At 40.6% G+C, this 24,626-nt stretch overlaps 1 pseudogene; it reads left to right on the top strand.

Moving 5' to 3' along the window:
- The first annotated feature begins 2,298 nt into the window (after nucleotides 1–2,298).
- LOC142449170 (transmembrane protein 160 pseudogene) lies at nucleotides 2,299–12,335 on the top strand (annotated as a pseudogene).
- The last annotated feature ends 12,291 nt before the right edge of the window (nucleotides 12,336–24,626 follow it).

The raw sequence follows: 24,626 nt of genomic DNA, 5'->3' as shown, positions 1-24,626 counted from the left end.
CACATTTGTCTTCAGTGACTTCAGGTGCTGTATCTTTTGGTAGCCGGGCATATGGTGTGTTCCTAAACAAATGTTAATAGAAATATCATATAATCCTGCAATCTCCCAACTTCATATGTACCCTAAAGAAATAAAGAACAAAACATGAACAGATAGATGCACACTCATGATCCTGGCAGCAGTTCCTATAATCATGATGAAATGGATAAACTCTGACCCATACGCACAATGCAATATTATGCATCGTGAAAAAAAACAATGATGAGATTGTCAAACACCTCATGTTATGACATTATGTTATGGAAGACATTATTATGCTCATTTAGTCAATCTCATAAAGATACCTATATCTTGATAACATTACTATTAAGGGAAAAAGAGAACATGCATGCAAGAGAAAATGGTTTTCACACCAAAGGCAACGACTTTACAGACTATGAAGAGGCCAGGGGCACCGTGGTGGGGGTGGGAGTGGGGGTTAGGGAGGAGGCAGAGAGGGAAGGAGCAGGGTGGGTGGGGAGAAAAGAAGAAAGAACCACAGTGAGTGGGCTGTGGGCAGTGTGTGGGGCGGTTTACTGAGATACTGTCATTGTTCTAATAGGGTGAACTGTGCAACTACAAGTCGTGTTTTCCTTTGTATGCATGATATTCCACAGAAGAGAAAACAATAAATATTTTTTGTAAAGAAGGAAGGGTCACAGCCTTAAAAAACAAAAGCCAAAAAACCCTCCAGATTCCTTTCCCATCATATTGGAACACTTGGCTGAGTGGTTATTGAAGAAGGAAAAGTAAAATTGAAACTGACTTCAATTCTTATGATATATAGCTTAAAGAGAAATGAAAAAAAATCCAATAAGCAAAACAAGGGAGAGGAGAAAGAGAGAAATTAATGGAAAAATTAAAAAGAGAAAGACGAAAGGGGAGGAAAAAAGAAAAGAGAAACAGAATCTGAAGAAGAAATTATTAGAACAAAGGGAAGGGGTTGAAAGGAATAAATAAATAAAGCAAAGAAAGAAAAGTGGGGCAGGGTAGGACCCAGATAAGAGAAAATTGTGGGGCACAGGGAACTCAATTTGAATTAGGAACCTCTGCCAACTAAGAAGTTCATGGGGGCTTAGGGTGTGTAATGCTCAAGCCTAGATGGAGTTCCCACCAGCCTAGATAGATGCTGACTACGATCGAGGTTCTGACCTGGAAATAGTTCACACTGGTTCATAGGTTGGCTCAATCCAGGGTGATTGTTCCAAGTAAAAAATTCTTTGGAGCTCAGGGAACTTCTAAGAGCAGGCCCATTTACTTTGGAAAAGTTCATACTGCCACGGGATGACTGAGGACCTGTTGTTCTACTTGCCTCATGAGTTCATGGGCCTCTAAGTGCCAGGATAGTGCACCAAGAGCTAGATCCAAGAGAGTACAGCTAGGGCGTCCGGGAGAGCAGGGGCTGTACAGAACAAGGGTGATGTCACCAACCACTGGGCGAGTGTGTGTGGGGTCTGGCTGCACTTCTGGCCACTGAGAAAGTGTGAAGAACCGGAAGGGGTAGCCACTTTCTTGTTGGCAGCCATTGGTAAGCATTTGAGTCAGGCAGATGTCTTGATTGAATGCTGCTTGCAGGAGTTGAAGATGGCTGCACTGTGTCAGACCAGCCGACAAGTCACCTGCCTGAGACCTCTTTTGCTATTATTGTTTGGCTTCCTCTCCTAGTCAGACCACACCTCTATCTTTTCCTCTGAAGCACAGTTCTAGGATTATCATCACTTCCAGTTCACTTGTTCTCTTGTCTTTGCTGAAGAGAGTCTGTACAGCATGTCTGCCTAGTTCATCACCTTGCCCAAAGTCACACAAGGACTGTTAATCCTCCTCTTGATGCACTTGTGCCCCTTGACCAAATAAAATCATCCCGCCAATTCCTCTGCCTAAACTCTACTTCTTTGTGGGAAGATATGCAAAGTAATATCATAGGGTTGACATGAAAGGAGGAGAATGCTTCATGGTCCACGTTATAATGTAATACAATGTATTCCTAAGTGGTGGTAAATGAAGGAAAATGATAGCATCAGGGTACACAACACAGGAGTCCTCAGAAAAAGTTTCCTTGTGAAAAATAATGCTTGGACTGAGAACTGAGGTATGAGTTTCTGGGTGAAGCTCTGCAAGGAAAAACATGGAAGGCAGAGGGGCCAGTTTGTGAAAAAGTCATAAGGGGCTGGAGAACATGTTGCTTTCAGAAGGTCAGTGCAGCTCAGTGTGGGGGCAGTTAAAGCATCAGGGATTAGATTGCCCAGAACCTCCTAGGACATGACGAGGATTAGATATTCTAACATTGAAGTATTGGAAGGTGATGAAATGCAGATATGTGATTTTATGATTACTCTGGCTGCAGAACAGACAGTAGGTAAAGACCGAGGGGTGCATACAAGTGTATTCAAGGAGAGTTGTAAGGAGGATATCAAAATCATCTAGGTAGAAAGTGGTGTTCTGGAATAGGGTGGTGATTCAGTGAGGGGGGAGTGTAAGGTCAAAGATGCTCAGGAAATCCAATCGACAGCACAATTTCTACAAATTTCAGCACCTCCCATCAAGAGGAGGTATCTATGCCCGCTCCCTTTGAGTCTCGTCTGCCTTGTGACTACTTTGAACAGTAGAGTAGGTGGAGGTAACTCTATGAGACTTCCGATACTGGGCTGTGGAAACCATGCAGCTCCTCCCTTTTTCTCCAGAGCCCACTCTGTGGCATGTAAATACTCTAGTCAACAGTCCCGCTGAGCCCAGCCTTAGAGCAATACCTGTCAGGGCACCAACTGAGTAAAGAAGCTTCCAGATCATTCTAATCCCTGCTAGCTGTGATCACAGATGCGACGGAGCACACACGCCATCCTCTAAGTACCATGTTCAAATTTCTGACCTGCAAAATCTAAAAAGCATAATAAAACATGTTGTTTACGCTGGTGATTTTCTAGTGTTTTGTTTTGCAATAATATGATTAGCACAGGAGGCATTGGGTTTACACACAAGAAGATGGTAACATGTTTGCCTTTTCTTTCTTGTCAGTTAAATTGCTTCCACAGAGGAGAGGAGATAACAGGTGAGAAATTAGGAGATTATAGTATCAAATGGCAGATGATAAAAGCATTCATTGAAATGGTGAGTGGCTGCACTTGATTAAGCTAGCGATAAGTGGAAACAATAGTCACAGAGCAGCAGATCTGGACTAAGAATATTCTGGAGCCTCTGGGGAAAGTCTGATGCTATGGGTGCCTGGCCCAAACAGAGGGGTCAAAGTCGTCTTCCTTGGAAAATATACTACTCGTGGTATCTAGATCATAAAATGCTTTGAGTTTAGAACAAAGAAAGAGGTACTTAATAATAACTATTAAAAATAATAACTATAATGTGATTACCTTTCTAAATATTTATTCTTTTTTTAAAAATTGGACTTTTTATTTTTAAAGGCATCTTAATGAGACAAAGACACATGCATTTCTTCAGTGTTATTTATTTTAATAAATCATTTTATTGGAGGCTCGTACAGCTCTTGTAACGATCCATACATCAATTGTATCAAGCACATTTGTACATGTGTTGCCATCATCATTTCCAGAAATTTTCTTTCTTCTTGAGCTTTTGGTTTACCCTCCCTTCCCCCATCCTCATATACCTTTGATAATTAATAAATTATTTTTATATTCATATTTTATACCGTCTGCTGTCTCCCTTCACCCACTCTTCTGTTGTTCATCTCCCGGGGTGTGGGGGGAGGGGTTATATATCAATCATTGCAATTGGTTCCCCTTTTTTCCACCTTTCCCCGCAACTTCCCCCTACCCTCATTGTATTGCTACTCTCATTATTAGTCCCGAGAGGTTCATCTGCCCTGGATTCTGTGTGTCAAGAGCTCTTATCTGTACCAGTGTACATGGCTCTGGTCCAGCGAGGTTTGTAAGATAGAACTGGAGTCATGATAGTGAAGGAAGGATGCATTAAAGAACTAGAGGAAAGTTGTGTGTTTTGTCAGTGCTATACTGCACCCTGGCTGGCTCATCCCTTCCTTGTGACCCTTCTGTAAGGGGATGTCCAATTGTCTACTGATGGGCTTTGTCATTCCCATCCCCCTCATTCATATCGAAGTGGTTGTTTTGGGTTTCTGATACCTGACACCTCCTGATTCCATCGATACTTCATGATCACACAGGCTGGAGTGCCTCTTCCATGTGGACTTTGTTACTTCCCGGCTAGATGGCTGCTTGTTTAACTTCAAGCCTTTAAGACCCCAGACACTATATCTTCTAATAGCCAGGCACTGTCGGCTTTCTTCACCACATTAGCTTATGCACCCGTTTTGACTTCAGCGATCATGTTGGGAAGGTGAGCATCACACAATGCCAGGTTATTAGAACAAAGTGTTCTAGTGTTGAGGGAAGACTTGAGTAGAGGCCTAATGCCCATCTGCTACCTTAATACTTAACCTATAAATTTATGTACATAGACCTAAATCCCTATCATTATATATTAATGTATTTACATAACGTACATGCCTATGTTTATGCCTCTATAAATGTCCTTTGCCTCCTAGTTCTTTCCTCTATTTCCTTTTACTTTCCTCCTTTCCCACAATCATGTTTGACCTTCATTTCCATTCTGTACTTCCTCTTGGCTACATTGCACTTGATTGAACCCCACCAGGCATTCTATGCTCTCTTTGCCATCAATTTTAGATCTCTTGTTGTTCCCTTGTCCATGGGTTTGTTGGCACCCTGCTCCCTTTCCCCCACCTCCTTCTCTGCCCATCCCTCAGAACTGTAGGTCCTGTTTTCTCCTTGGTATTGTTTATCCTGCCTATCTTATAGCAATCGACTTGGGGGGGGGGAGAGGAATAAAAAGTAAAACAAAAAATAGCCTATGAATAGCTCCAGGTCTGTCTGCTCACCCTTATAAATGTTTTCCAATCGGGTCTGATGCAGTGCCAAGCCCTGCCTCACCCCCCACCCCCAGTCCAAAGTCTGTTTTCAGAATTCCTTAGGGACTTTGTTGCTTTGCTCTCCTTAACTGCTCTGTTGTGCTCCCTTTGTGTTACACCTTGGTGGTGGTGGGGCGGCGGTGGTCAGACTGGGCACAATTCCCACACTTGTGTCTCTAGTGGTGCTGTGGCTCAGCAGTGCTGTGGGTCCGTAAGGGGACATGGGGTCTCATGCTGAGGCCGACCCTACGGTCCTCTCTGTGCATTGGCTGCTCCAATCGGGAAGGTCGTCCTCAAAGCTTGGCAGACCAGGATGCTGTTCTCTCTTTCTCAGTCTGGGCAAGCCCGCCCCTCCCCAGGCTGTCTCTTCAGTGCTCTCCTCTAGTGCAGTCTTCTGGTGGGTAGCATTTACTCTTCATTGTCTTTCCAAACGAATAAAGCCAACTCTAAAGACTTCATTTTTAATAATTTTGCTCTTTGGAAATTTTGGTAGTTACATAATCTGCTGTAAGTTTTAGGATTCAGAGTGAAGGGGTGGTGTTTATGCTGTCAATCGGGTTACAGCTTGATGACCTCATTTGGAGGTGCTAAGGAGATAAATAGCTCGCTGGAGGTGGGACACAGGCTGAAGGCACCGTGAGGAGACCCCTGCCAGCATTGAGATGCCTCTATGCCACTGGATCCACAAGACTCCCAACCCACTGGCCTATGATCTTCCTGAAATTGGTGTCATTGCATGGGTTTGGTTAGTCTGAAGAGGACTTTATAGATTGGTATCAGGCATATGGGCTAATATCAGACTTATGGACTTGATCTGGATTGGGCTGAAATGTTTTTTTCAATATTCAATTGCTCTTTTATATAAAGCTCTTTCTGATCGGTGTCTCTATGAATTTGTTTCTCTAGTCTACCCAGACTAACTAGCCATGGTTTCTGGGAGAATGAAAGTTATTTGTATGAAGGACTTATTCTCTTGATAAGAAGTGTGGTTAGAGGATGGCCTTGGATGCTGTTTTCCATTTTCCCCGTGGCTTTCATTGCAGCTCTTCCTTCCTCAGCAGGCGCCATAATTATCTAAATGTTTTAGCCTTTCAAGGGTTTCATTATTCATTTGCTGCTCACCTAGAGTGCCTACGGGTGTTCAGCTGCAGACATGGCTCTCTCAATTCCCTGACTGAGGGTTTAATTATTGATTTGAATCTTGCATGTGTCATAGGAAAGATGAAATGAAAGATGGTATTTTATGCTATGATTCTCCTTGCTTGTAGATGTGGATATACACATGATTTTTCTGTAAAAGCCTACAGACCTTTACATCTTTGATTTCTTACCTACTAATTTTCAAATTGTAGGTACCGTTGTTGTGCATAACCTTTTTCAATTAAAATATTTCATTAACTAGCCCTGCTTTATTTAGGCAACCACCTTTTAACATTTTCTACCTCATAATATATGAAGAAAATGCTCAGCAAAAATTGTTCAGAAAACCAATTTCCAATTTTAGATGTTGATTTTCCATAACTTCTTTAGAAAGTTCTTTTTGTTACATGTTGATAGTACTAGGTATAAGCAGAATAATTCAGTAATATAAAATGGATAAGCTTGACAAATTATTTGACAATCGAATAATTATTATCTTTTAAATTATTCATTATTTGGCCACTTAATTGTCATTAGCGAGAGTTCAGAAATTCAAATGCTCATAGTGGGCAAAAGGAGCCCTGAAAGCACAGTGGGTTGTGTTGCTAACTACAAGGTTGGTGGTTCAAATCCAACAACTGCTTCATGACAGAAAGATGAAGGCGCCTGCTATCATAAAGACTTACAGGCTCAGAATTCCATGGAGTAGTTCTGTATGCTAAAGGGTTACAATGAGTTGGAATTGACTGTTTGTAGGGGGTATGCAAATAATATAAATGTGTCTTGGTGAAGTGGTGATTTGTGCAAATTAATATGAATGAAGTGTAATCCACATGTAGTTACACCATCTTTTCAAAAATTAAACTTTTATTTAAAAATAACACAGCCCACCCCAACATTTTTTCTTGATGTCTTGGTTTGTAGGCCTGTTTCTGGGGTTATTTGGGGTGTTGATTCAGAAAATTGTAGTGAATAGACTACATCAGCTCTAGTTTCTTAGACATGGTGTTCCATTTTCAGCTACTAAGTGATACTAATTTGTTAACTTATCATCCTAATTTTAAATATGAGAAGAATTCAGACTCACAAATTAAAGGATAAGATAAAGATAATAAGAAATACTTGAAAAAGAATTAGGTTTTAAAGGGCTTCCAAGGGGAGGTGTATGTGGCCCCATGGTGGTTATGAATTGAGGAGTCAACCATAACGTCAGTGCTTCAAACCTACCAGTCATTCCGAAGCCTTTAAAGGCCTGAAGGAAGAGCCAAAAGGGAAGTTCTTCTTTGTCCAATAGGGTCCATATGACTTAGACTCAATTCAATGGCAGTGTTTTTGTTTGGTTTTGATTTTGGTATGGGAGGCTGTACAATCTATACAGAGACTACAAGTTGGATACTGCAAAGTCAAAGCACAGCTTTGGAAGAGTGGAAAATCAAAAAGAACATTGAAGAGGCTCAAATATGGAAGGTGTGAGGGCAATTTAGAGGGTCAAATATGTAAGACGTCACAGCAATTTTAAGACCTGAATTTCTTTAAATTATGCAGTCAACATTTCAGAATACATTTTTTCAGAATACATTTTAACATGTAGATGTCAACATATAATTCATATTAAATGTTTCTTATTTTTGCCCCCAACCTTCTTTATAATAAAAATGATTTTCTTTTAAGAATTTTTTTGCACAGGTGGAGAAGTTGTGCCATCTTCTAACACAGCTGGAGCATTTTAATTTTTTTAAATCATTTTATTGGTGGCTCATACAACTCTATCACAATCCATACAGCACATAGGTACATTCATTGCCCTTGGAACATCTTAATTTTATAAAGGAGTTTGGACACTGACAGACCCATTTTGGATTTCAGAATATTTGAATATCAATTTGTAATACCACATTCACTACCAGTCAGTCAATTAGTGACTCACAATTAGTGACTCACTATGACTCATAGTGACTCATAGTGACCCTGTGGGTTTCTGAGGCTGGAATCTTTATGGGAGCGGAAGGTCTCATCTTTCCCTGGCAGAGTAGCTGGTGGGCTCAAACAGCTGACCTTGTGGTTAGCAGTCAAACACATAACCCACGACGCCATCGGGGCTCCTTCTTTATTGTACAACAACTGTTTTCTGGCCCCTTTTTAAGATAACACATTGGAACTGCCGGTTAGTCAGTTCCTAATAAGGTGAAGTGATAGTTGAGGAAAATTCCAAGTTCATGTAATTTTTACTGTTCCCATATATCTCTGGATCAAAGGACACCATGTGAAATATAACTTACCTAAATATTTAGTATAACACATATACTACATTAACCTATCCTGATTCTTTTTTTTTTCTCTTCCATGCAACAAAACCTTTATTAACATTTGACCTCAGGTCCAAAGGACACACTTCACTCCTGGATCATGCTGATAATGAGATCTCTGCTCTTGGTTCTCAGAGGGCTCATTGTATACACAGCAAGATGACACTCCAGGGAATCTTGTTTACAATTGCTCACAGGTGAATTCTATCAGTATCTTTCCTTACCTTCTTATCAGTCCCTTGCAGGGAAAGATCATTTGGTGGGAGTTACAGACTTAGCCTAGAAGAGCCATGTTAAATAATTCACTACCCTTGCAGATCTTTGGGGATCCTGCAAATAGAGATTTTTTTCTTCTGTGCCGATTTGGATGCCTTTGTCATCTTTTTAAAAAAAATGTTTGCCTTTATTATCTCTTTGATATCTTATGGCTCTGGATAAGACTTCCAAGACTGTATATAATAAGAATGGTGATTAAAGAGCAATCTTTTATCCTTCCCATTCAAAGGGGGAATATTTTCCTTTAATTCCTATTTTATTAAGTGTTTTTTAAAAATTAAGAATGGGATGTTGAATTTTATCAAATACCTTCTCTGCATCGATTAATATAATTGTTATTACTTTTTGTTGTATTGTTTATGTGATGAATTAGATTATTTATTTTTCTAATATTGATCCATCCTTGCATACCTGGAGAATCCCATTTGATCATGATATATTTTTTTAATGTTTTGTTAAATCCTGTTGACTAGAATTTTGTTGAAAATTTTGACATCTATATTCATTAGGGATAATGGTCTATAACTTTCCATACTGATGATGTCTTTGTCTGGCTTAGATATCAGGATTATACTTGCCTCATGACATGAGTTTTGTAGTATTTTATCCTTTTTATATTCTGAATTAGCTCATGTAGGATTGATGTTAACTCTTTTTATATTCTTGGTACAACTCCCCAGTAAAATCATCTGATCCTGGACTTTTTGATGTTGGGAGTCTTTTAACAACCAGATCTATTTCTTCATGTGTTATAGGTCTCTTTAGATTTCCTACATCAGTATGTGTTAGGTTAGGAAGGTACAGTGTTATTTAAAATTTATTCATTTCTTCTAGATTTTCAGATTTGCTGAAATACAATTTTTCATAATGTATGATTATCATTTTTGTTAGTAGTTTTTGGACATCACCCATTTCATTTCTTATTCATATTTACTTTTTCTCCATATTTTTCTTTGTTAGGTGTGCAATAGTTTGTGGGATTATAAAGAGACTTTTCCCCAGCTTTGTCTCCCCTAAAGATACGCCAAATATTACAGGCTATTAGCCAGCATATGGTGGGAGGTCAGATGCTTAGAGACATCCTCCCTGAAGGCAGTCAGTTGCCTGACAACTGTCTGGTCCCACCACAGGTAGTGCCTGCTCCCTGCTGTTAAGGACAATGGGCTACTTCTCCCTAAAAGCTTGGGTCCATCAGTCTGGTCCCTGTAGATGGGTTCTATAGTGAGCCAGAGAAAAGGTCAAACCAGCTCAGTGACATCCAAAATTAAGCTGCCTCCTTGAATCTAGGATCCACCCATCTTGTCACATGTGTCCCCCTTCCTATTATGCGGATACCCCTAGATCACCCCCTCCGATTACTGTATTACCTATAGCACAACTCTTTCCTGTGATGTCTGACTTCACCTGTAATTAGGGGGCTTGCATGTCCCCAAAGAACATATAAGCCTTGGTTAGCAATAAATCTCTCTCTCTCTCTCTCTCTCTCTCTCTCTCTCTCTCTCTCTCTCTCTCTCTCTCTCTCTCTCTCTCTCTCCACGTGGGCCACTAAGTCAGGTAAACATGCTACTATGAAGTGTGTCTGATTCCATTATTTCAATCTCTCTTCTATCTCTCATGCTTTCTATGACTTTGCTATAATCTTTACTTATTATCGATGTACAATTGCACCTACTGGACCTGTGATGATATGTTAGGGGCTCTCTCCCCTGACAATAGTTTATCAATTTTGCCAATCCTTTTGAAAAAGCAACTTCTTTTCTTGTTATTTTTTTCTATAGATTATTTTTATTCATTTATTCTACTCTAATCTTTATTATTTTTATCATTGTGTCTGAAGGTTTGCTGCTCTTGTTCAAATTGCTGTAACTGATATGCTAAACTGTTTCTTTTAATTTTTCTTCCTTTTTAATGTGTGCTTATTGCTATAAAATTGCCCTTTGACTATTACAAATAGACACAAATATTTTGGTGTGTTGTATTTTCATTCTTGTTTGTTTCAACGACTCATCTCGAATACATCTTTGATTCATCTTTGATACATGTTTGTACATGGGGTGAGGCATGAACCCTGTGCTATTCTTCTGGAGGAGATCCCATTTTCCAGCACCATTTGTTGAAGAGATTCTCCCTTCCCCATTTAGCGTTTTGTTTTTACCCTTTGTCAAAGATCAGTTACCTGCAGGTAATTGTTTTTCTGGTTTTAAATTCATTTATTTCTGCCCTAATCCTTATACTTTTCCTTCTAGGGATTGAAGGTTTACTTTGTTGTTTTTGTTCTCGTTGTTGAAGATGGCTGGTTAAGTATTGATTCTGGTTGTCTTCTCCTTCTTCATGTGTGCACTGAGTGCTACAAATTTCCCTCGGATGGCTGTTCTTTCTGTACCCAGGAGCATGTGCAGCTCAGTGTAAGCTCGAGCGGGTAGGAAGGCTCAAGAATGACTGCTCTTCGCATCAGGTTGTAACAGGAAGCAGCTGGGGCCTGTGGGCATGGGCGGGCTCAAGAATGACTGCTCTCCGTGACGAGAGAGCCAGACTGCAGCCATTTGGGGTTGAGTCGTAAATCTTGTTATATATTTTTCATTGTATGTTTTTACCATTGCCAAGCGTTCAACAAGAGTGTGGAATGTTCATTATTATTTGAACCATACTTGGAGTTGATTTTACAACTCTAGCGTTCTCACTCATTGTGTAAGATTGAAAAGGAGTAGTCATTTGGAAAGTAGATGTGACGATAATAGATTATAGAATTCTTTTATGAACTCACTATGCTTTTTGTACTTTCTGAATTTATAGTTTTTTGTAGTCTGTTATGTATCCTAAGAATTATAGCACACTTGTATGTAATAATGATTAATACTATTAAAACAAATCAGCATAAAAGTCACTTGGAAAATTTGGGTAACTCAAGCAACCAACAAACAGCCTTTGTTACTACTGTTGGATACTTCATTGGCCAGTCTCCTAACAAGCAGGTTTCCTCTATCTATCTCTGTTCCACTTGGAATAATTATTAATTAGGCTAGTGCGATTAAGCCTCTGGCAGATCCCATCTAGCAAGGGACTTGAACAGCTTGACTATCAGACAGAGATTATTGTAAACCTGATTATGGTGGATCAAACCATAGTGTAGACTCTGCTTCCGTGGAGCGCTGGTGCCGGCACAGTGGTCCCAGAGTAGGGGCTCCGGAGGGCCCTTCGCCCCTGGGCACAGCCCTCACGCCAGGGCTTCACAGTCCTCAGTGTCTGAACTGGATCATGGGGACAGACACCTGGCTCTTCCGGAAGGCGCGTGAGGCAGCCTTCCTCTCGTGGTTCTGAAATGGCCTTGTAGTGTCCTGTATTGGGGTCATCTCCATGCAGAGTGACATGGGTCGGGAAGCTGTCAATGGCTTCTTCTTGCTGGGCAGCCTGTGCGTGGAATGGGGCAGCACCTCTCACGCTGTGGGCTTGGCTGCCCTGCGCCCCACCCCACCCACAGCTCTCATTAGGGAGTGCCGCCGTGGGGGTGGGGACCGTGCTGGCGGTCAGCCTACTTTGGGCCTGCGCAGTCGGCCTCTACATAGGCCAACCTGAGCTGGACAGGGAACTGGTGGTGCCTGAACACGACTGGACAGCCGAAGGCCCCCTACGAGGCCAACCGGCCACCGCGTGAGTGACTGCAGCTGCTGACCCTGCGGGCAGGACAGCCTGGGGCCCGCAGGCCTGGACATTAAAATCCTGACCCTCCCTTCCAAAAAACAAAAACATAGTATAATATAAATTTTGATCAATTGACCTATCTCTTGACCCAACCTGAACTTTCTCTAGCTCAAGTATTTCTTGCTTGTTCCACACTGACTTTTTAACTATTGATGGTGCTATTTTCTTTCTTACTCTTTATTTGTATTTTTATCTTTGTATTATTATTATTACTTTCTTTTTGCTGTTTTGTTTTTGTTTTTATTGCTTCTGTTTGGTTTTCCAGTTTGTGAAACGCAGAAGGAATGCTTGCATAGAGACAAAAACTGGTGCAATGGTTTAATTGGGGATGTGGAGGGGAATGGGGGGTGAAGAGGGTGGGGGGATTTGTGGAGCAAACAATGAAAGGGGGGAGGAGGGGTGAGCACTGGAACTGTGATGGTGCAAAAGCAATTGTGTTAGGCAGGGTTCAGGACACTTATGATTATACATATATATGTATAAAAATATATGTATATATACATATATACATATTCACACAGTGAGAAGGACTATAAGGGCTAATTGGTCCACACAGCAGTACAGAGGGCTCAGTTCAACTCACTTTCACGGAACAGTTAATATACTGAAGGTCAAGGCTGTCCAAGGTCAAGAAAGCAGACATCAGTCTTCCCTCAGGCAAGACAGGCAGCAGGCAGCAGACAGCAGGGTGAGGCAGCAACAGTCAGTAGCTTAGGGGCTTAGCGAAGAAGGCCCCATGGGATCTCAAAACTCAAGCAATACACAGCAACACAATCCACCAGCCTCAAGTTCAAGTGATGTACAACACCAGCAGTGCAGCGAAGCAGATCTTGAAGGAGCCTCGGTTCTAGTGACACAATCTACGGGTTGTGAGTACACTGGTCTGATCACCAGGGAGGTAGAAAGAGGAGATGCTGACTATGGTAAGTGTTTATCTCGGTTGCCCTCCAGTCCAGCTGCAACTTGATTAAAGTCTGTACACAAGTTCCTATGGAGGCCTAGTTGGCACAATAGACCTAACTATCACAGTGATTTAACCACAGAAATATATGATATATTAATATTATATCAAGAAAACTAATAAAAAAGAAGCAAAATAAAGCAAATTTAAATGGCTACCATGGGTAAATGAAAAAGAGTGGTTACATAGGGGGCATTGAGTTTATGTTAGTGGTGGGGGAATAATTTGGAAAAGGATATCAATAATGGCTGTACAACCTGAAGAGTATAATCAATGGCACTGAATTATACATGTAGAAGTTGTGGAATTGGAGAATGTTTTGTTGTATATATTTTTTCCATAATTAGAGAAAATTACATGAATAACAATGAGTACAATGAAGAAAAATGTTCTAGAATTGAATGTGATGATAACTGTACAAATCTTCTTGATATTATTAAATTTTACGTCATGTGGATGAAGTGCTCATAAAACTGTCTTTAAAAAATTGTCCCATAATGTCATACACAAGATTCATTGACATAAGATTAATTGACATAATGAAGATACAGAACATTTCCATTACCATCAAGTTCCTTGCGTTACTCATATTTGGTCCTTCTCTTTCCCAATCACTAATCTTTAATAATTTTTTCTCCATTCATAAAATGTTGGCATTTCAATAATATATACATGGAACCATCTGGGTGGTACACATGTCTACATGCAGCTGGCGGTTTGAGTCTCCTTGGAGGTCCTTGGAAGGAAGTCTGGAGATGCACTTCCAAAAAAAAAAAATCAACCATTAAAAACCTGTGTTGTTAGGGACTGTCAAGTTAGCTTTGCCTTATAGTGACCTGTGTATAACACAATGAAACAATGCCCAGTTCTATGCCATCCTCCCAATAATTATATTTGAGCCTATTGTTGCAACCACTGTGCAAATTCATGTCATTAATGACCTTCCTCATTCTCTCTGACCATCCACTCTACCAGGCATGATGTCCTTTTCCAGGGACTGGCCTCTTCTGACAGCATGTTCAAAATATGTGTGACCAAAATCTCACCATTCTTGCTTCTAAGGAGCATTCTCGCTATACTTCTTCCATTCAGTTTTCTTTGTTCTCCTGGCTGTCTATGATATATTCATTATTCTTTGCCTGCAATATAATTCAAATGCACTAATTATTCTTCAGCCTTTTCTATTTATTGTCCAATTTTCACAATACCATGGCTTGGATAAGGTGCACTATAGCCCTCAAAGTGACATCCTCAGCACGTTAAAGGATCTTGTGTACCATATTTGCCAAATGTGATGCATCCTTTAATTTCTTGCCTGCTGTTTTGATGAGCATTGGTGTGATTGCAAACAAAATATCATCCTTAACACAAAGAGGGTTGCTATGAGTCAGACTTAACTGCATAGCAACCAGTTTTGTTTCTTCAATGTGGTATGCCATCTTTTGGGTATTTTTTCCCCCCATCACTCAGTATAAATCCTTGAGACTCATTCAAGTTGCTGGGTGTAACAAGACTTTGTTCTTATTGGGTAGTTAATATTCATTTTCTAGGGCTGCTGTACAAAATTTACCACAAATTTACCAGTATCAATTGCTATCAAGTTTATGCTAATTCACAGTGACCCCATGTGAGTATGAATAGAACTGTTTCTACAAGGTTTTCTTTTTATTAATTTTTATTTAATCATTAAATTGGGGGTTCGTGCAACTTTTATGACAAACCATACATACATCCATTGTGTCATGCACATTTGTACATTTGTTGCCATCATCATTCTCAAAGCCTTTCAACTTGAGCCCTTGATCTCAGCTCCTCATTTTTCCCCTCCCTCCCCACTCCCCCTACCTCAAGAACCCTTGACAATTTATAAATTATCATTTTGTTATGTCTTAAACTGTTGGACATTTCCTTTCACCCACTTTTCTGTTCTCCATTCCCCAGGGAGGAGGTTATATGTAGATCCTTGTAATTGGTTCCCCTTTTCCACCCCACCTTCCTTCCACCTTCCTGTTATCAGCACTATCACCACTGGTCCTGAAGAGATCATCCATCCTGGATTCCCTGTGTTTCCAGTCCTATCTGTACCAGTGTACATCCTCTGGTCTCGCCAGATTTGTAAGGTAGAAATGGGATCATGATAGTAGGGGGGTGGGGGAGAGATTTAGGAACTAGAGGAAAGTTGTATGTTTCATCATTGCTACATTGCACCCTGACTGGCTTGTCTCCTCCATGTAACCCTTCTGTAAAGGGATGTCCAGTGTCTACAGATGTGTCTGGGACCCCAAATTGCACTCCCCCTCATTAACAATGATTTGACTTTTTGTTCTTTTGATAGTCGGTCACCATCAGCTATCTTCACCACATTTTCTTATGCACCCATTTGTCTTCAGGGATCATATGGGTAAGGTCAGCACACCATGATATAATTTTTTGTTCTTTGATGCCTGATAACTGATCCCTTCAGCACCTCGTAATCACACAGGCTGGTGCGCTTCTTCCATGTGGGCTTTGCTGCTTCTGACCTAGATGGCTGCTTGTTTATCTTCAAGCCTTTAAGACCCCAGATGCTATACCTTTTGATAACTGGGTTCCACCAGCTTTCTTCACATTTGCTTATGTACCTGCTTTTTCTTCAGCAATCATTTTGGGAAATGAACATCATGGAATGCAAGGTAAATAGAAGTATTCATGCGTTGAGGGAGTACTTGAGTGGAGGCCCAATGTCCATCTGCTACCTTAATACTAAACCTATAAATATATGCACATAAATACATTTCCCCATCCTCATATATAAATATATTTACATATGCACATGCCTTTATTTAGATCTCTGTAAATTCCCTTTGCCTCCTAGCTATTTCCTCTATTTCCTTTTACTTTCCTCTTGTCCCACTATCATGCTAAACCTTCATTTGGGTTTCAGTAATTCCTCTCAGTTACATTTCCCTTGGCCAGGCCCTACCACACCTCCTCCACCCTCCTCATCACCCATGTGGATTACTTGTTCCCTTGTCCCTGGGTTTGTTAACACCACTTCCTTTCCCCCTTCTCCCCCGCTCCCATGTACCCCCGGAACCATTGGTCCCCATTTGTTTTCTCCTTCAGATTGTTCATCCAGCATATCTTATTTAGACAGACCTGTGGAGATAATAACAGGAAGAAAAAAAAAGAGCAAAATCAAGCAGCAAAAGAAAAGAAAACAACAGCAAAACAATGACAAACAGAAAAGGAAAGCCTGCAGCTAGTTCAAGGACTGTTTGTCGGCCTGTAGAAGTGTTTTCCGGTTGAGTCTGATAGGGTGCCATACCCTGACCCAAAGACTGTTTTTGGTATTCCCTGGGAACTTCGTTGCTCTGTTCCCCTTGCTGTTCTGTTGCACACCCTTAGTGTTTTGCCTTGATATGGTGGGCTGAGAGCAGTCGCCGTTCCCACAATGTGTCTCCAATGCTGTCCCCTGTAGGGCTATGGGTCATGAGGAACATCATGCCTTGTAGTGGGGCTGGCCATATAGTCTTCTCTGTGCATTGGCTGCTCTGAGCAGGGATATTGTTCTTAAGGTTGGTGGGTCAGGATGTGCTCCACTCTTCTCTTCCACCCCTTCATTTGCTCCCATGTGCTCTGATCACACATGTCTCTCTCCCTGAGGTACAGCTTCAGTGCTGTCCTCTGAAGTAAATTCTTCTGGGGGAAGGGCAAGTGTCTACATAGTTGAGATTGGGGTCTACAAGGTTTTCAATGACTGACTTTTTAAATGTAGATCACACATAACTCTCTTCACAGGAGCTTTTGGCTGAATTCAAACCTTCAACCTTTCAGTTAGCTGAGTGTTAAACATTTACACCACCATTGACTATGTAAGGTCTCTCTCTCCGGGACTAGATCTCAGCCTCGGTCCTTGGCTCCGCGCGAGAAAGATTTCACTCCGAAGCAGGGCTCGTGATCCAAGTGAATTTAATGAGAGTTAAAAGAAGCTTCAGGTTTTACGCGGCACCCATAGGATTCCTCTGACCATGCGGCCTGGCAGAGACTGCTCCGGGACACGCAAGGATCTCTCTCCTCCCAAGAAGACGACCAGACCACCCAAGCAAGACCCTTTCCCTTTCAGTTCCTGCCTTCTTAAGGGTTCCTGGAGGAGGCGTGGTGAACGACCCCAGGTCGATCCCATTGGCTGAAATGCAGTAACCTGGCCCAGGTGGGCTGCTCCAGGTGTAACGCCCATCTCCACCCACTGGCGGGAAAATCCAGCTTTGTCCTTTGCTGGTTCTCCTGGGCATGCGTAAATGGACTTCCCAATTACCTAGGCTAAGCTACCTAACAACTCCTTACGACAAGATTGGAGGTTCAAAACAACGGAAATTTATTGTCTTACAATTTTAAGTCTAGAAATACAAAATCAAGGGGTCTTGAAAGGTCAATTGGCAAAACATATTTCTAAAAGGCAATGTTCTACATCCAACTATGATGAGTATCAAGGGGAGTGTAACTATTGCTCTCTCCCCATCAGGGAAAAACAATGATGAAAGTCAAAGATGTGTACTAACAAACCCAGGGACAAGGGAAAAACAAGTGATTCACATGGGTGATGAGGAGGATGGAAGAGGTGTGGTAGGGCCTGGCCAAGGGAAATGTAACTGAGAGGAATTACTGAAACCCAAATTAGGGCTTAGCATGATAGTGGGACAAGAGGAAAGTTAGAGGAAATAGCTAGGAGGCAAAGGGAATTTATAGAGGTCTAAATAAAGGCATGTACATATGTAAATATATTTATGTGCATATACTTATAGGTTTAGTATTAAGGTAGCAGATGGACATTGGGCCTCCACTCAAGTACTCCCTCAACACAAGAATACTTTCTTCTATTAACCTTGCATTCCATGATGTTCATTTCCCAAAATGATTGCTGAAGAAAAAGCAGGTACATAAGCAAATGTGAAGAAAGCTGATGGAGCCCAGCTATCAAAAGATATAGTGTCTGGGGTCTTAAAGACTTGAAGATAAACAAGCAGTAATCTAGGTCAGAAGCAACAAAGCCCACATGGAAGAAGTACACCAGCCTGTGTGATTACGAGGTGCCAAAGGGATCAGTTATCAGGCATCAAAGAACAAAAAATTATATCATGGTGTGCTGACCTTACCCATATGATCCCTGAAGACAGATGGGTGCATAAGCAAATGTGAAGATAGCTAATGGTGACTGGCTATCAAAAGATATCGCTTCTGGGGTATTAAAGGATTGATGGTAAACAAGCGGCCATCTAGCTTGGAAGCAACAAAGCTTACATGAAAGAAGCACACCAGCCTGTGTGATCACGAGCTGTCGAAGGGATAAGGTAGCAGGTATCAAAGAACAAAAAATCATGTCATTGTGAATGAAGTGGACACAAGCCCATCTGTAGGCAACTAGACATCCGTTATGGAAGAGTTGCAGAAGAGATGAGCCAGTTAGGGTTCAGTGGAGCAATGATGAAACACACAACTTTCCTCTAATTCTTAAATGCTTCCTCCCCTCCACTATCATGATCCCAATTCTACCTTACAAATCCAGCTAGACCAGAGGATGTACACTGCTACAGATAGGAACTGGAAACACAGGGAATCCAGGATGGATGATCCCTCCAGGACTAGTGGTGAGAGTGGCGATACTGGGACAGTGGGGTAGAAAGGGGAAACCGATTACAGGGATCTACGTATAACCTCCCCCTGGCGGACAGACAACAGAAAAGTGGGTGAAGGGAGATGTCAGACAGTGTAAGATATGACAAAATAATAATTTATAAATTATTAAAGTTTCTTGAGGTAGGGGGGAGTGGAGAGGGAGGAGGAAAATGATACCCTGAGCTGATGCCAGGGGCTTATGTTTTGAGAATGATGAGTGTACTGAATGTACAAATGTGCTTTATACAATTGATGTATGTATGGAATGTGATAAGAGTTTTATGAGCCCCCAATAAAATTATTTTTTTTTAAAGAATAAGAACCACACACAAAAAAAGAAAATCAAAGATATGGAAACAAAGTCCAGTCATCCCAGTCCTGAGCCCAGAACTAAATGATGCCTGACTACCTCTACCAACTGCCTGAAAAGGACAGTAGAAGTTCCTAGATAGAGTGAGAGAGAAAAACAGGGAGCAAAACCCAAAATCATTAAAAAAAAAAAAATGGCTTGGCTTACTGGTTTAATAGACTGGTGGAACCTCAAAGACTATGGCCTTTAGTCAACCCTCAGCCTAGAACTGTTAGAATAATCAACTATTTGTGATCAAAGGCAGCTTTTACCCAAGGGCAAAGTTCAGAGAGTGAAGAAAGGAGTGATAAAAACAGGAAATGCTAGGAGGAAGAAGGATAAGTTGCAAGGGGTAAGTTTAGACAAAATGTTTATGAATTGTTGAATGTAGAGGGTAAGTTGAGACAAAATGTATATGAATTATTGAATGTAAACCTGATGATCTACTCTGCAAGCCTTCACGTAATTCACAGTAAAAAACTTGAAGTATGTTATGTTGACACCTTCACCTACTACATTTTAACTATATAAATCATACATATATTCAAGAATAATTACAATAATATAATAAAACTGCCAACAGCAAGTAATTATTTGTATTTTAATTTAGCCTAGGTAGCAAATTAATGTGCAGTAAATGTCATTGCATAATTAATCATAAAACAGAAGGCATTTTGAGGGAGGGGGGAAAGGGGAGGGAGGGGGAAAAAAAAAAGAGGACCTGATACAAGGGGCTTAAGTGGAGAGCAAATGCCTTGAGAATGATTGGGGCAGGGAATGTATGGATGTGCTTTATACAATTGATGTATGTATATGTATGGATGGTGATAAGAGTTGTATGAGTCCCTAATAAAATGTAAAAAAAGAAAAGAGGAGAAAAAATGATTAGGGCAAAGACTGTACAGATGTGCTTTATACAATTGATGTATGTATATGTATGAACTGTGATAAGAATTGTATGATCCCCTAATAAATTGTTAAAATTAAAAAAAACAGAAGGCATTTAAGAGAAAATAAAATCTATAAACTAACAGAAAGTGTTTAGAAACTTTGTATTTTAAATTTTAACAAATAATTCAAGGGCTGTTAGGTCTCTCTCTTATGGGAGAAATACCTCAGTCCTTGGCTTCTCTCCAGAAAGAATTCATGCTGAAGCCTGCCTTGTGATCCAAGTGAGTTTATAGAGGACAGAAGCAGCACAAATGTGCAGGACCTTGGCCCAGCTGCTTGGGCCGCAGCCCAGTCAAGCTGCACTGTGCTTTGGAGCCGCTGGGAGAGTCAGAGCAAACTGCTGGCTTTTCAGCCCCCAACCCCATCCAACCCCCATTGGGAGGCATGATCAATGATACTGGTTAACCAATGGCTGAATTAAGCCCACCTGGTGTAGATGGGGTCCCACCCAGGTTGACAGGCTTCCTGTCTCAAGGACCTGAATGTGTGCCTGCCCTCCAGCCTTAAGCAGCTTTCGACTTCCTGTAAGGGGGGAGGGAGGCTTTGGCACATAGAGGGAGAACCCTTAGTTCTGCCTCTCGCTACCTAACAGGCCTTCAAATCACTGGAAGCTCAGTGTCAAGAAAAAAATTAAGTAACCTCTTTGTTGTATGTACTAAATATATTTAACATATGAGAGCAAAATTGAACAGAGGAATGTATCCTGAACTATTGCTTGGTATTCTCAGCCCTTTGAGAAGAAGAGAAATGAAAGGAGAAAAACAGTGAGAGGGAGTATGAGCTTGGTAAGTGAATATTTTTAATGGTCACAAGAGTTATTTATTTATATTAAGACGCACTTGTTTGTCACTAAAGACTCCAAATCCACCTCAACTTTACTTTTCCTATTTTTAAAATGAAAATTTAAAATGCATGACCCTGGACTAGAATTTAGTTTAACTCCACACAAATTACATTCACTAATTTTCTTAAGAGTTTTTCTTAGAAAACAAAACAATACAAAATCTACAGATGTGGTTGTGCTGTGGAAACAAGTAATAAGAAAATTGTTTTCTTTATTGGGACTGTGTTGAAACCCAAAAATACTATGTGAGAGCTGAAGTGCAAATTCGATGTTGTGCTTCTTAGAAACGTTTGAATCTAATTACGCAGGCTGTTCCTTAACTGTCTAGCTTTCTGTGATTGACAACTATTGTCTGCTTCTCTGCCTGCTTTCTTCAAACCTCAAAATCTATTAAAATTTCTAAAGGCCTACTATTTTGAAATCAGAAATGATATCCAAAAGCAACAACAACAAAAGGAGTCATTTGAAAAGCATATGAAATGCAGTTCTACTCTGATATACCAGGAGTTGGAATCAACTTGACAGCAACTAATAGTAGAGGTGATACTTATGTGGTTTGTGTGTGTGTGTGTGTGTGTGTGTGTGTGTGTGTGTCTGTGTGTGTGTGTGTGTCTGTGTGTGTGTGTCTCTGTGTGTGTGTGTGTGTGTGTGTCTACTAGAAAATCTCAAGTGGCTCAGGTTCTATTTCTGTTGAAGAGGGCTTCCCACTACTCAGATACCATCTTCTCCTAGTAGCCTCCCTCAGGATTCTAACCAATGCTCTCTGTCTCCTTATCTGGCTATAATTTTGCCCATTGCCCTTTTTTACATGACTTTATGTTGGTTAATTATTTTGGTCTCTTCCACTAAAATGATGGTGATACAAAAGCAAGGGTTTTGTTTCCACGGCACTAAGAAGAAACCTCACATGCGTGTGCAAGTTGGATAGTGAAAAATGAAGACAAAAGAAGAAATGAAGTTTGAACTGTGGTATTGATGAAGAACATTGAATACAGTAGCCCAGTGGCTCTCCACCTCCCTAATGCCGCCACCCATTAATACCGTTCCTCATGTGTGGTGACCCCAACCAGAACATTATTTTCGTTGCTACTTCATCACTGTCATTTTGCTACTGTTACGAATCATCATGTAAATATCTGACATACAGGATATATTTTCATTCTTGTAATTATGTAATTATATATTGTGAAATATTTATTTCTAATGACAAATAAATGAAATTTTGTCTTGAAGCATGGTATAGCAAGGGTAACAGTCTTCATGCCGGGTACTTGTATGTGGGTGGATCTGCATGTGGGCGGACCTGCCTGGAGACCCCATAGAGGAGTGGTGTCTCGGTTCCTAAGACCATCAGGAAATAAATGTTTTCTGATGGTCTTAGGCGACCCCTGTGAAAGGGTCGTTTGATCCCCAAAGGGGTCACGCCCCACAGGTTGAGAACCATTGTATGAGGTCCTTCCAGGCAAATGAATAAATCAGCCTTATAAGAAATACAACGAGAATGAGCCTTAGAAGCAATATTGGTGATATTTTGGCTCATACTCTTTAGGCACATAAGCAGGAAAGACCAATTACTGGAAAAGGATACCATGTTTGAGATTGTTATTGTTAGTACACAATCATGACAAAAATGGACTCAAACATATCCCTGAAGTTTATGCCAAGGATTTAGATTTCTAACCTCCTACACTAAGAAACAAAGAAAATCGTGTCTTGTTTGTTAAAGCCAGCCTCTTGTATTTTTGTTCTAGTAGCAGTAAATAACAAAGACAATATCTAATGGAAATAAGTGACCTGAAACATGGTTGTAGAGGGAAAATGGGCTTATATTTTAAAACTAGACATAGCCCCAAATTTGGCAATTAGAATCTGTGGAGAACTTCACAGTAGTTTGCAATGATTTTTGCCCTCTGCAGCGTGGTAGACTACATAGAGCATGCTCAATGGATATCAATTCAATTTTTCAGCAGAAATAAAGTCTGTCACTCTCTCAGTGCTTTTTTAAAAAACAAAGTCAGAGAAACCCTTATTAAATAATAATATCAAAATATGAAGTTAGTATCTTTCAATATATCCTCCATTTAGGTCTACATCCTTATGAAAAGGATGTTTCCATCTCTCTCTAAATTTCTTGAAAAGGAATTCTGTACTCTTGAACTTATACCACATCCAACAAGCAGTTTTGGTATCCTCAAAGGACTCAAATAATAATATTTTCTTCTTTTTTATTGTTAGTAAGGTGAAGATTTACAGAGCAGATAATCAATTTTACATTAAGTGATTTATATATTCAGTTTCTGTGGGATACAGAAAGATTTCTCCCAAGTTGTCTCCCCCAAATATATGCCAACCCCAAGACAATGCTTGCTATACATGGTAAATGATTATACACTACTAGGAGGTCAACGAAAGTAGGTCACAGGTTATTCTCCTTAAGGGTAACTAGAGCAACCAGACTGTATAGTCCTACTCACCCTAAGTAGGGCCCACTCCCTTCTGACATTGTTCCCTTGAAGAAGTGCCCGAAGGCAAGCCTGGGACCACTCAAGGAGGACTGAGGTTAGACTACTAAGGTTCGCCCACCTTGCCATATATGTACTCCTATTCCCTCCATTTACTGTTGCATGTACACCCCTAGGTCATCTCGCTCTTATTGCTTGTATTGCCTATGTTACAATCCCTTCCTATGACATAGTCGTTATCTGTAATCAAGGGGCTTGCCTGCCCCCGAATATATAAGCTTTGGTTAGAAATAAAACCTTAGGAGATGCTCTCTCCTGCCCATCGTCCCCGCCTCCACGTGTACCACCAAGAGGAGCTGAGGTGAGCATGCTACCATGAGCTGTGTCTGACTTCTTTATTTTACTCTCTCCCATTTCTCTATGACTTTACTATAATCTTTCTATATATTAACCATACAATTGTGCCTGCTGAACTTGTGATTAGTTGTGGGGGGCTGGCCAGATCACCCATCCCACCTCCACCCTGTGTTTTCCATTTTCATTCTTCCTTTATTCCTGCACCTTTAAGCTTTGTTCTTGGGTAAATGTTACTGATTTTTATCCCAAATTATTTTGTAGGATGTAAACCTCAAATGTGTTACTGTAAAAAAAAATGTTATTGTCTCTCTTATATACCTGCCTATTATTTGGCTAAAAATTGAGCCTCGGGGGTCAGTTAAGTTCCAAACTGGAAGGATGACCAAGGCAATAGTCTCAGAGGATCTACTAGTCTTTATTCAACCAACAAGCCTTATATCTTCTATGAGTTCTGTTTTCACATTTTTCTTCCACTCTATCCATTATCTTCTAATGTGATTGCTTTCAGAGTAGTAGGAAGTGAGGACTATCTAGTTCTTTTGAGCTCAGGCTCATGGAGACTGATGGTTGCACATCATCCAATATTTGCATGTGACTTCAATTTTTATCATTCTTCTTTACTCTGGACAGGAAGAGACTAATAACTGCACATTAGATGACTGCTGATGA

Source organism: Tenrec ecaudatus, chromosome 5 (genome assembly GCF_050624435.1).
Source record: "Tenrec ecaudatus isolate mTenEca1 chromosome 5, mTenEca1.hap1, whole genome shotgun sequence".
Lineage (NCBI taxonomy): Eukaryota > Metazoa > Chordata > Mammalia > Afrosoricida > Tenrecidae > Tenrec > Tenrec ecaudatus.
This window is presented reverse-complemented; position numbering and strand designations above follow the sequence as displayed.